Source organism: Heliangelus exortis, chromosome 3 (genome assembly GCF_036169615.1).
Source record: "Heliangelus exortis chromosome 3, bHelExo1.hap1, whole genome shotgun sequence".
Lineage (NCBI taxonomy): Eukaryota > Metazoa > Chordata > Aves > Apodiformes > Trochilidae > Heliangelus > Heliangelus exortis.
Window position 1 is genome coordinate 14,222,913 of NC_092424.1, and position 14,091 is coordinate 14,237,003.

At 37.0% G+C, this 14,091-nt stretch overlaps 1 protein-coding gene across 8 annotated transcripts in view; it reads left to right on the forward strand.

Moving 5' to 3' along the window:
* The window catches only part of ZFAND3 (zinc finger AN1-type containing 3), a 140,361-nt gene that overhangs the window by 122,688 nt on the left and 3,582 nt on the right, over window positions 1–14,091 (forward strand). The window lies entirely within an intron of this gene.

Genomic DNA, 14,091 nt, shown 5'->3' on the forward strand with positions numbered 1-14,091 from the left:
GAGCAGGAAGAACAGAGGATGTCATTTTCATTAATTTCTAATGAGGTGCCAATTAAAGGCAAGGAAGGAACTCAGAAGGGAAGAGTCACAGAGCTCCCCTGAATCCTGTAGCCTGGGGCTGTCAAATGAGTGTGCTGCCAAGCCTCCTCTGAAAGTTCCAGTAAATTACAAACTCATCCAGAGCACACACAGACAAATTCTGCTTCCCTTTGATCTTCAAAAGAGCAATTTGTAAGACGAGTTTTGAGTCTTTTCACACAGCGAACTGGGAGAAGTGATAGGAATTGTTAATTGCTGATGCACTTTGCAAGCTTCAGTGAAAGGGAGAAATTTTAAGATGAGTTTTCATCTTATGCCTCTCTGTCTGGATAACTGTTAAATGAACACTACTAGAACAAAACCAGCTTCCTCTGAAATGCTTCTAGATAACAGCTACACTAGGCACGTGTTCCAGACAGCAATTTGCTTTAGTTTTGGTTGGGCCTTCCTATAGTTTAGTGTCTTAAGTGGATAACAATTGTATTGAAGAAATGTATTTTTTTTTATATCAGGCAGTTATATCAGCAAGAATTATATTCTTCAAATTACATTCCATTACAGCATTTCTGCTACTTCTGCTGGAAGTGTAAATAGTCTGTAATCGATCACCTATGATCCTTGATCTGAAAACTGTTACTTCAGTGATGTGATAAGCAGGCAGTTACCAAAGACTTGCTTAAAGACTAGAGGCAGCAAATTTGTGAGTTGAAGTAGCTATATAAAACAGAATTCTCAATGTATTTTAGAAAAAGACTGATTGATTATTTGCAAATTAACACTAGGAATTTATGGGCTGTGTCTTAATTACTTGACTAGATGTGTAGCACTACTAAATAAAGTACATTTTTTAAAGATACAGAGCTGTAAACTTCTAAGCTGCATGAATTATTGGCACAGAAACAATATCTTAGTTTTATGGCAGAGCTTTAGTATTTCACTGCAAAAAAAGCATCTCAGGTATGACTTGTGTAAAGCAAACACACATAAATCTGTACTGATCTTTAACATTGTTGGAGTTGTGTAAGTCAGATGAAGATATTCTAGATGATCAGTAAAGGAGTTTTATATCTGTTATGTTAGATGCAGCCCTAGTTAGCAATTAAAGAAAAATTAGTACAGTGTGCTAGCTCTTCAGCAGCTTTTTTTGTAGGATGTTTGCTGTTGTAGGTCACATGCTAGTGGACACATCTGTAGCCAGATTCCACCTATCCATAACTCTTGACAATCAATGGGGTGACCATGTTATCAGGCCCAGGAAAGTAAGCCTAGCTTTAGCTTCCACTACCATGCCTCAGAGAGATGTTGCTGATTTGTTGGTGTGCTTCTCAGGTAGGAATCTCAAGTTTTTAGTGTTCCTGGCCCTAAGTAGATGCTTAATAGGATGGGAAGATGTTGAAACCTTGCAGTTTGATCAGACCATGTTAAAAGAAACACCTGCTTGGTTGAGATGCAGTCTGATCAACAGGTGTTAGTAGTGTTTCTTTCCTGTGTGGACAGAAAACACCTCACTGGAGTTTTGCTGGCACAGGTTGTGTTGTAACAGGTTATAATTGCTCAGAATGCAGACAGATTTGAACAGTTATGTATTCATTGATGCTCGTGATGGAGACTGCAGTAACTACTAACCTCAGACATGGATGAGGGCAAAATGTATTGTTTTGCAGGTTTTATTTATGAGGTGTTGCCAAGTATTGATATTTGCCTAATTCTTGAATTGAAGGGATGCACAGTCACAAGTGTGCATCAACAGGAATAGGGGCTTCAATAGGAAAGGGACTGAGTAAGGAAACAAGAGCCTAACTGCTGCCTCCCCGTGCATGGAACAAGGGCATAGCACCTTGCTGGAACACACCATGGGCTGCACCTTTATAAGGGTGTAACTTTCCTTCCTAATTTGTTAGGAGCTTTGTGTGTATCTCACTTCATGGACATAAATTATGATTAACATAAATCATCAATACAGGTTATTATGATGGAAATCTAACTGCTAAAGCATATCTCTAGAAAGAGGACCCAAATTTTAGTAGTTGTAGTATACAAAGTGCTGTGTTTGTTGGAGATGGTGCTGAATGTGACTTTAATGCAAACTGGATAAATGCCATGTTAAATTCTTATTAGAAGTTGGTGAAGGGCCTCATCAAGGTGTGATTGAAGTGGGTAAGATTATCTTGATAAAATGGCTTCTAGTTCTAACAAGTTTAATAGCAAGCTGCTTTCCACAACTTAGCAACATAGAAAATCAACATGTCTGAATGGCTGGGAACTCAATTTGTACCTGACTACTTTGTGGCTTGTTTCTTGTAAGATTAATGCATAAAAACACTTAAGATTCTGCATTCTTTGATTAGATTAGAGCAGGGGAAGAATGAAAAACAAAGAAAGAAAAAAAAAGTAGTACAGACGTACACGTTGCATAGTACATACAGTTTGCTTGGATGACAAATTCATTTGTATAGAAAAATGAAAAATAAAAGAGAAGCTGAACTGTGAAAGAGTATAAAACAAGGAGGCAGAAAATCTGAGTAATCTTAAGATTACTTGCCCAGGGGTGAATAAAACAGTGTAAATAATGTTTAGCTATCTTGATTGAAACCAGAAAAAATAGGGGCAATGGGACAGGTGATTATAAATTATGGAATCGGATGAAAGGAATCATTGCCAGAATGATTCCAGTGCACTACATTCCTTTGTCTGTGAACAGTAATCATGAGGGAAGTTACTCATGGGAAGAAAATCACAAATTTGAGAAGTCATTTGAAAAAAGTGGCTCAAAGGAAGCTGACCTTAAGGTGATGAGGTAAAAAGCCCATGGGGAAGACATTTATCTTACAGTAGAACAATGTTAAAAACAAACTAGCATTATATTTCTTACAGAATATCCTACATCCTGTGCCATCTTTGACTTAAGTCTGGTGCATTTTAAAGATAATTTGGTGCTTGCCAAAATATGTATACACACACACACACACACACACGCATAGAATTAATAATGGAAAGGACTTTAAAACATTAATGAGTGAATGCATATTGAAGGAGATCCAGCCACCATGAGAAAGCATTATAAATAAGTTGCAAAAAATCTGCAGTCTTTGCAGAGACAGGAACAAATTTTTATTTTATTTTTTTTTAATTTGGCAAACGTATCTTATAAACTATTTCAGAAACTTGCCTCACATAATGTGTTTGTGTGTGTGAATATATATTTATATATATACACATTGCTTCACAAACACATAAGCATAGTAAGTATAAAAAAGAGAGTTCTGGTATGTTACTGTGCTTATTTTTTCCACATCCCTGTTTTTAATTTAGTTCTGTATAAATTTGTAATAACCTGGCAGAACTATTTACTTGGGATTATTTCATTAGAATAGTTTGGGTTGGAAGGGACCATAAAGACCATCTCGTTCCAGCCCGCCTGCATGGACAGAAATGCCTCCCACCAGACCAGGTTGCTCCAAGCCCCATCCATCATCAGCTTCAACACTTCCAGGGATGAGGCATCTATAGCTTCCCTGGGCAGTCTGTTCCAGTGTCTCACCACCCCCATAAATGCAGAATTTCTTCCTAACATCTAGCCTAAATCTACCCTTTTCCAGTTTAAAGCCATTACTCCTTGCCCTATCACTAAATTCCTCTGTAAAAAGTCCCTCCCCAGCTTTCCTTTGGGCCTCCTTCAGGAACAGAAGTGTCACTTAAACTTTACTTTTGGTCTTCCACTAAATGGACAGTTAAGAGATAAAAAAGAACAGACTCATATCAAGCACTGAGTATTTCTGTTTGCCATCAGTAACAAAATGTGTTCACACAGAAGAGTCTGTACCTTTTTTTACAGATACGGTGGCAGCAAGTCTCACTGTGATTCAGTAACAGAGCAGGTGGAAGGAAACCAGCTGCAGATTCTTAACTTGTGTAACAGAGCTGTTTTTTCATAAACACAGGAGATGAGGCTCTTGTTTGGATTGTGCCAGAATAAATACGGAATTATTTTATTTACTCAGTTAATTTAGAATAAAAAGGTCCATATATAACAACTTCTTCAGCATTCACAAAGTTTCCCAACATGTTTTGAAAAGTTTTTTGTAAAACATTAAATCATGGTTCCATTTCCATGAAACCTTTTTCTGTGGAGACAGATTTGTACTGGCACTGGTAAATTCACTTTCTAGATGGATAAGGTTTATCCAGCACAAGCAAAAATGGCTTCAGGACATGATTATATGTTGGTATAACATGTACTTCCATTGATTAAAATTAAATAGGCACACTGCATCTGGAGATTATGAGTCAGCCAGCTCAATAAGAAGTATTAAAGGAAAAATAAATCTTATTAGTAACTGGTTACATTCTGTAATTCTGGCAAGTCTGCCCACCAGACCTTAAGATGTACCATATTCAGTTCTGACTGTTCCCATGAGATAACTGCTCTCAGAATAGTACTTTTGCCTCAGCCATTCCAGTCATGCTTAGCATCTTAATGTTGCTGCAAGTATTTTAAAAAAAATGTTTGAATTCAAACTCGAAAGGTATTTTTGTGTTTTGTTTTGTTTGTTTTATTTTGTTTTTATTTTAGAGAGATGTTATCCCAAGACTAATTTAATTCATAAGGTATAGGAGATCTTAGCTGTAGTTGGTCTCTGAGTAATATGTATTCTGAAAATGCTAGAAATTAAGCAGTTAAAAGCAGGGGACTGATGTATCATCAGTTCCAAGAATAGGACACAGAAAAACACTCTGGTGTCTAGGCTTTAGAAAAGCTGTCCACAGCTTTGGAAGTGTAAATGGAGTTCATGGTCTGCTTATAATTAGGAATTGTGAAATAGAGTTTGAAAAGGCTCTGGTACCCCAGCTTGTTCAGCAGTTCAGTGCCTGTAGTCCCAATCAATAGATGTAACTGAAATGGGCCAGTCAGTCTCCTAAGTCCTAGAGTTCTCCTAAGATAAAATGAATTAGCATGTTCTTTTTAAAAACAAAAAAACAAACAAACAAAAAAAAAAGGTTTTATTTTGACACCACTGATGTGGTAAGTCCTTCAGTATACAACCTTCAGGTATTTTTTGCAAGACTACTACAGTATAAGGAAAAAATAAGCATTTTGTTGGTGTGCCACATTAGGCCTCTTCTTGCATAGATGCCTGTGTTGTGGTTACAGAAAAAAGGATATACATGAAGTAAAAGAAGATATAATTTTTAATCGTTCTGTGTGCACAAGAGGCACATGGCCTACTGAATTTGACCATAAAAATCTAGCTAATTTCATGTCTTTAATTACTGCTAATAGTAATTTGCTCAGAAGTAATTAGAAGTAATTTGCTTAGCCTTTGAGATATTTTTTTGTCAGAATAATGAAGATATCAACCTACCTGCCAGATGTTAAAGGAAACATTTTTTAAGGTTAAAGTATTCTACCCTTCCTAAACAAAATTCTTTCATTACAGTGTTCTCATTTATCCAAATTTCACAGGCATGTATTAAATCAACAGGACAGTGCATTTAGAAAGCTTCTGCTGGTCAGCAGGAGGCTGCTGCAGTCTGTTCTCAAAAAGAAAAATCCTGCCTAGACAGCATTCCCCTCAAAAATTTTCCACATGTTAATTAATAGCTATGCACATAAGTACTGATTTTACTAATGTGCTTGATATTAGAAGTAAACACAGAAGGCTCACAAAATGGTATCATCATCTGACAAATCCTGAAGCAAAGTTACCAGCCTCCTTAATTACTATGAAGTAAGGCTTAAGTAAGGAGGAATGATGCCCAGTGAATTTTGTTGGTAAAAGTCTAAATTCTTCATAGGAAGAAGTCAGAGAAAAAAATATTTTCTCTGACCAACCAATTGCTGCATCAGAACTAGAAGGAGAAAAAGGATACTAAAAGGAATTGTCACCATTTGCCTTGAAAACTCAGGATTCTTTCCAGGAACTAATGAATTCCTGAATGAATAACATAATACCTAAAGGAAAATGCTGTGATCTTAAATTCCATATCTAAGTTATAAGGAAGTGCTCAAGCTAGGTGCTGGGACTTGAGACTGCCTGGCTCTCTGCTGGAGCTCTGTGCTAGGTTGCTGTGGGCCTTGTGAGGAAATGGTGTAAAGATGAGTGTGCATCAGTTTTCACAGAAGTTAAAAGAATACTATTATTGTGTGCCTAGAGCTTTTGATACTAAGTATTTCTAGCTTTGGGGGAAGGATTCAAGGGCTGAAAAACTCTGTGGATATTCTTCTCACTTAGTATTTTTCTCAGTTTTTTTAAAAGCAATACATTCACTTACTGTATCTCTTTATGTCATGAAATGGTAGTGTTTCCTTACAGAGGTGTTCACAGCAGTGACATGTTCCTGACTTGCTGAAAGTTGCTGAGATCTGTGCATCAGTGGTGTACAGGGGTCCATATTCTGAACAAGCAGGAGCAGGGAATGTTGAGCAAGTCTTTGCACCCACAATAAAGAGGAACATATGCATTGCTCTAAGTGCTTGTTTTCCTTTATGGTGTACACAGAGCTTCTGAATGGAGCTCTATTTCCCTTTGGTTAGAAGAAGAATTGACATAGATAGCTATGAATAACTCTAGAATAGAGTGTGGAGCAGAATATGTAATCTAAGAGACCTGGACATAAGATTTAAGTAGGGGATAAAGACATAAAATAAATTTAATTTAGATTTAAAAGAAATAGAGCTGCTTCTCTCCAGTGATTTAGCCAGCAAGTCTCACTGTTGTCAGGCTGTGGATCAATATGCTGCAACCCATAGAAAGCTGTAATGAAGGAAATACACTAAAACTCAAACCTGGAATCATATTCAGCATGTGATGATTTGAAGTCAAAAGAGATGCAGGATTCAGAACAGTTGGAATTAATACATGTACAGTATGTGAGTGTAGACCCTTTCATTATTCATTCCAGTTCTTTATTACTAGCCTTATCTTCTCTGCATTTTCATTTGGCAAAACAAAGTGATAACGCATATATTATTGAATCACTAGGTATTGCTTGCTATTTTAATTAAATTACAGAGTGCACTTTGGCTTTTAATTAAATCCTCAGCTTCTGAGCGGAGTGTATTAGCTCAGGTGGGCTTGGTGGGGAGAGAATTCTAGAAGTATTAATTAGTCCTCTGGCTGTTTTGAAAATGTCAAACAAGCTGCAACAAGGCCCTGCATCGATGCCAGCGTAGCTCTGTCATCCACCTGCTCTTTCCCAGAAGGCTTTTATTGTTGTTTTGTTTTTGGTCTTTTTCCACTCAAATCTAAATGTTCTGGGTAAGTTTCCTGCACTAGTGGGAAATACATACTCAGTCTTTGCTGGGTTAGCCTATGGAAAATCTTATAAAATAAGAGTACTGCCATTTGCAATGATTCTGTGATTTGATTCTGTGATTTGCAAGAGTGTTACCTGTTATCTTTTTCTACTTTACTATGTGTCCACTCCTGGCCACTAGGACACCTTTTTTGGGCATAATCCTACTTTTTTACTGCATATCCTGTTCTCTGGATTCATTCTCCCACATCTTATAAGATACCTTGTGAAACTAGGAATGATACAAGAGATGCAGTGTTGTTTCAGTGGGTTCTTGGCCCTTCAAACGGGGCAGTGAATGTTCCTTTTTGCAAACATAGTGGTGATTTTAATTCCTCCTGAATACATCATTGCAGGATCACATGATTATTCAAAAAAGAAAACTCTCTTTGCCTACCTAAAGCCTAAACATTGATTTTGAGCCTAGCTTTTCCTCTCCCTCAAGTTAGTCCTACATAGATGTTCACTGTCTGTTGTTGGGAGCAAAATGGTTCCTTTAAAAATTCTCTTGTTAAATTAAACTTCAACAACTACACAAATCTTCTGGAGAAAAATGCTTCTTTCAGTTATATTGAGAAAGAATGTGACAAATAAAAAATGCTGATTTCTCTGAAGTTGTGTCTGTCATTACAGAGGAACTGGGATCATACCCCCAGTTCTACTGATGTTTCTCAACAGTGGTGCCCCACTGTTTGTGCTGGCTGCCGAGGCATCTTGTTGGGGCACAGGTACTGCTTGTGCCTGACTGCTATGGATTGCAGCTTAAACAAAAAATTGAGGACAGTGTAGAAGGTTGGAAGGGGAGCCTACAGGTGAAATGTGTAGGTCAGTGACTTCTGAGGTATCAAGCAGCTTAGAAATGATTCTTGCATTCTGTATCCTTGGGAGTAATCACGTACCAAAGTTGCTCCTCTAGACTGCCTTTGATGGATGCCTTAAGTCATTAATCCAGAGTGGGGTGAAGAAGTTGTGTTGTAAAAGTTGTTACTGTAATGTGCACGTGTTCTGTAGGGAGAGGTAAAGATTTGGTCCAAATCCAAAAGATGTAATCACTGTTAGTTCATGGTACATGGTAGAACTGTGATATGATCCTGACTGAGAGCTGCAGGATTTAGTAAGACCTGACTCACAGCAAATGTTTTTACTTGCAGTTAACCATGACAAAGCAGGTGTGCTGTAGTGTCACTTTGAAACTGAGTTCTTTGAAATTCGTAAATTATTTCCTGAAAACCTCCATTCTGTTCCTAAAGATGCTCCCTATTTCTGTGGAGTTGGTATTCACTAGAGAAAAAGCAGGATTTGAATATGGAAGAGTGCCATATCTTAATTTTTCCCACTCCAAATACACTGTCTTCAAAGAAGAAGAAGGAAACTTTTTCTTTTTGAGTTCTCCTTCTTAGTTCCAAGTCAAGCAGAAAAATGTCTTTCATAGAACTTCCTTAAGAGCTGTCAAATTAAAAAAAACACAACCCTAAAATATCAGCCTGTGCTCTGTCCTCAAGAGAGGACAAAAATTTGTATCACACTTAATGTAGGAAAAAATAGTTTGACAGGTTTCTATGCAAGTAATAAGATAAATAGGAAAGTAAATCCGAAATTAGCACAAATTGGGATAAAAGGTAGTTGGTTTGCAGAGTCTCCACAGTGCAAAACTGCATCCCTTGCATGCTCTGTAAAGCAGCTTCTCAAGCTTCCAGAAAACAGGCAGAAGGCACTTGGAAACACAGGTTTACATGACTAAACTTGGAAATACAAAGTCTTTGCCTTGCAGACTCTTTAACCACACCAGTGGCTGTTCCAGAATTAAGTTGACATAGTCTTTTTTTGTGTGTACAACTTCTGCCTTTCATTTCTTGGGCAGTTTTTTTCACTAATGCTTAGTTATATTGTTTTACTCTCTTTGTGGCAGACAGCAAAATAGAACAAGATAGGAATAAAAAGAAAATAAAATCTTTGTTCCCTTCTTTCTCCTGACCATAAACCCAGTAGCAGAACTACAAAATGAATCTGCAGCAACTTGTAAGCATCCTGAGTCTCAGACATAAAATTCTGTGTAGTATCACAAATGTCATGGAGCTGTGTGCTTCTAGCATGAATCCTAAGATTATGATTGATTTAAGAGCAAGGATGGAAGTCCTTTATTTTCCTTTTTTTTTGATTCAGTTATTTATCATTTTGGTAGTCCTGAGTGAGAAGAGATGATCTACATAAAGAAGAAAATATTGAAAGGCAAGTTGCAGTGACCATAGAAAATTGTTAGAACTACAAATTAATAAGTTATGTACACTTCCTCCTGCTGTGTTTCCTGAATCTGTTGCAGCTGTGCTGTCTGTGTGGGAACCTGGAGCTGAAATGCCTTGAGAGGGTAATACATAAGATACTGTGTGTTAATATTTAGAGGCTTCTAATCTTGAGCACCTAAGTGCTCTTTCCTCCTCTGCTCTTCTTTGAGTGGAAATGATAGAAAGGACTGCCTCAAGCTATGTTTTATGGAGTTCTAATAAATACATCTATTTGGTTAAAAAGCTTCACCATAATGTGACTTACTCCCCTTTTCCCTTAGGAAGGAATGAAAAGATTTCTAGCCAAGTTGTTCTGAGCTACTTGGCACTTAATCAAAGTCCATGACATCTTGCAAAGCTGGGAATGGGAAACAGGAGAATAGTTTAGCTCACATATTTCCAAAAGCTTGTTGTTTAGCTTGTTGGGAATTGGTTTGGTTTTATAGAAGATGTCAGTACAACTAGAATGTTCTTTGAGTTGTGTAATGAAATCTGACAATGCCAACGCAGAGCATTCCCCACAGAAGAGAGGGAAGAGCTAATTAGAGTATATGCAAGAATGAAGCTGTCTAGAAGGATAATGACACAAGGTATCAGCAGACTAGGATATTTTTATATTGTGAAATAGCAGTGCACACAAGGTGCACTGGAAGTTCTGCTAGGCTGGACTACAGGACGCTTTGTCCTTCCATTGCTGGATGTTGTTGTTGAACAATCTCCAAAATATTAGAGGAACAAACTACATATTGAAATCCAGAGAGTTTTTTTTCTGAGGTAGTCAATGCACAAGTCTTTAGGATCTTGTCTTTGTATCTTGGTAGCTGCTTGTTCTGTTCCTACAATAATTTCTTCCCCTTTTCCATGTCTCGAAAATAAAACAAAAACCAAAATATTTCCCTTCCACACTGTTTTAGATTGCTTCGTTGTTAGTATCATTTACAGCACATTAAGTTGTCTTTCCAGTTAGAAGGGTTGGAGGATGTGCATAAATGCTGTTTTGGGGATTACTGGACTCCTCTGGGGAGTGACATGCAGTTATTCTGGACAGTGCTGCAGCAGGAGGAATCCCAACATGAGCTGATCTCTGCTGGTTAATCTGCCTGCTTTTGCTGAGCTGCATGATGCCTGTAGGTACCTTCATCTTTCAAAGATATTTTATACTCTTGCACAGAAATTTGCATGTAGATCCACACATACCTTGTCCAATAACACACCTTTGGTAGGTATTTTTGCAGCACCTTCATCTCTTAAGGTTACAAGGTATTCTTCAATTCTGCTTGTTGGTTAAAATTTCAAATCAGCAAGGATGGTAAAATTTGTGAAGCCTGTGAAGAAGCCAAATCATACAGCATAGAATTCTGTATAGGAACAAGTCTGTGCCATTATTAAGAATGCTTTTGAATAGGCATTGTATGGGAGATCTATACAAACACAAGTTGTTTATTAAATAAAATCTGGAAATGGCTGCAAATCCTGGCAGTTTTGAACTTCAAGTTTTTGACTTGGGAATGAAAATACTAAAAAGCATCATTAGTGGGAAAGCAAGATGATTTTGAGTGACAGAAGCTCTTGTGACAGATTTTGTATGGTAATTGTGGCAGCATGCAACTACTTTTTAAGATGTTTTCAACAGGGACACTTTTAAATGTTTTTAAGACACTTCAAAAATGTGCATATAAGCTGCACATATACTTAATTAGCTTGCTTGGCACTTTTACCACTCTGAAAACATGCTCACAAACAAATCAAGCAAGCCTGTCCTCTTTTAGCAGCTTTCTGAATGTCTCATTAATGAGATTAGGAGCAGATCCTCGGGGCAAGCAAGAAAGGATCTTCCTTTGTATCATGATGCTTTTCACCTAACAGGGATCGTTGTATTTATTGTAAATTTTATGTAACAGTGTGATGTTCTCCAGAAGTGCATTAGAAGAGTGGCCAAGGATGTCCACTAGAGTAGTCCCACCAGTGCACTGTGCTTCTCTGCTGGTAGCCTGCAGTCATCTAGTTACTGGGCATTTGTGCCATTTTCCAGAGAGTCTGACCACTTTCTGTTGAGTTAACAAAAAGAAAAAAGAAATTTGACAGAATCAGAAACCCTCCAAAATTATAATTTGTCTTTTGTGTTGCAGATTATTATACCATTTACTTGAATTGTTTCTGTTGCTTCACTTGTCACTTCCTAAGTATTTTCGCAGTTTACTGTTTTCAGAAATTGAAGACAGAAAGTTAAGGATTATATGTAGGTTTTAGTTGAAATATTTGCCTTTTGTCATTCCATGCTCCCGTCAAGCCAGTGCTCTTGAATATAACAATGAAGAAATTGCAGTTGGTTTTCATCATCATCCACACAGAGTGAATTGTAGGTCTGTGGTATTCTCTGATCTTGAATATAGAATAATTTTTTGTTTACTATCCTCTCCATTTGCCTTTTCCCCACAGATTGCTGAGGAATGATGAAAGCAACTTCACAGTTCCTTGTGTGCAATCTTAGACTTCTTTGAATGATGTTTTTTTCACATGTCCTATGCAAAAGACTCATCTGCATGAGTACAAGTTAAGGCAGAGGTAGTACTCTGCTCTATGCCTTTAACTATTTATGCTCTGGTGATGAAATTGAAGTGAATTTTCCATATACTGTGAAGTAGTTGCTGGAGTGCTTAGGGAAGCTCTAAGGCTTTGAGGCTCTTTTTTCTAAGATGTTTGCATTAGAAGCCCAAGGATTAGGTGATTCATTGTTTACTTCCAACACAGAAAACTACACTTGCAATACTGTGAGATTTACTGTTACATTTGCTAGACCAAAATCTTTATTCTTGAAGTCTGGCCTATTTTTAGTTGATGACAAGGGTAAACTAACCACAAATGGCAGATAGATTCCCCTTTCCAATGCTCTTTCCCCTAGCAGAAAGTCATTTATTTTGTCTTTCAGTTACAGTGTGCTAAAAGAAGGATTTCTGAAGTAAAATACTTAAGAGAAGACAACCTGTATTTGATATCTTTAAGTTTGTTAGTCTAACTTTCTTCATAACCACAAGAACAGAGTTCTCAGGAGAAGAGAACCTCCAAATATAGAGTGGTTTATAGAAAATTTTATTTGAAATAAAAAAAGTATACAGTACAGCTTTTCCTACATGAAAACAGGTGGTATGAAAAGATCTAAAAGGTTTTCAAAAAAGAAATAAAGATATGGCAAAGCACAGAACACAGGTTGTATTGGGGAGTGGCAAAGTGGAAAGGAACATCATGAAGTTATACTGTAAAGGTCTCCTGTATAACACAGGAGAATTGGTAGAGGTGAGGAGATGGGGCAGTTGAAATGTCGTGTTCCAAAGTCATAAATCATGATACATATATATTTTTCTTATTCGATTTATAGAATTTTCAAAGCATCTTGTTCAAGTTGTATACATGTTTAAGATCTCCTTTAGCTAACATTAAATAACATTGCTGAATATGTAAACCTAAATATTAACAGGGTTAATATTGTTAACCATGTGGAGAGGATCTGTAAAACCAGTGGGATTTAAAACTATTTTTTACCTACAAGGGACTGAAATTATTTCAGCCCAGTCTGTATCTGCAGGGGTTATTGAATCTGCTTTTTACACATCCACTGCAGATAAGATTAACAACTTCATTCTTAAGCCCATCTAGTCAGGCATTTATGTGTTCTTCTGCCTGCAGTGGGCACTGCCTCAGTAATTTGAAGTCTTATGTCAAGAAATAAGGGACATCTTCAGTCCATCCTTTCTGTAAAAGAGACCTGAGTGAAATGCCTGCTCGGTATTGAAATCATAGTCCAAGGATGTTTTCATTTTAACAATCAAACCTTGAATTTTTGGCACCTCAAGAAAGATATTTGTCATATTTGAGTGTGGTATGACCCAGATTGAGATTGAAGTGGAGGCAATGATCACAAAGGGCAAGATATATATCAATTCAATGTGCATCTCTCCATCCCTATTTCTGTGTCACATATACCAGTACAGAAAACTTGTCTTTCCTGCTTTGTTCCTACAACTAGATTTCAAAGCCAGCTACAGATAATAGATATGTCTTTTCATAGCTGGGCCTATTGAAACAAAGAGCAAAGATAAATCAATTTTCCTTCACATTTTTTTTAATAATACCATGTGTGATATTTTTTTCCTTTTCTGTTTTCTTAACAATCACACTAACATAAAGGTAGCCTGTTGTTATCTCCTACAATTGATGTTTTATGGCTCAAGGGCACATTTTTAGATATGTGTGTATGAGAATATATGTGTGTGTGTGTATATATATATATATATAATATACAAACACACAATCATTCACTCCTTTTTACCCATTTCCATCTCTTAAATCTGGTTTTAGTATCTTCTGATCATTCAAGGAGCAGAAGTAATGTATAGCATTCAGTGAGAGGCTTTTGCACTATCAGGAAGGAAAAACATTGCAGCATAGGCAATATCACACTTTGTTTCAGATACAG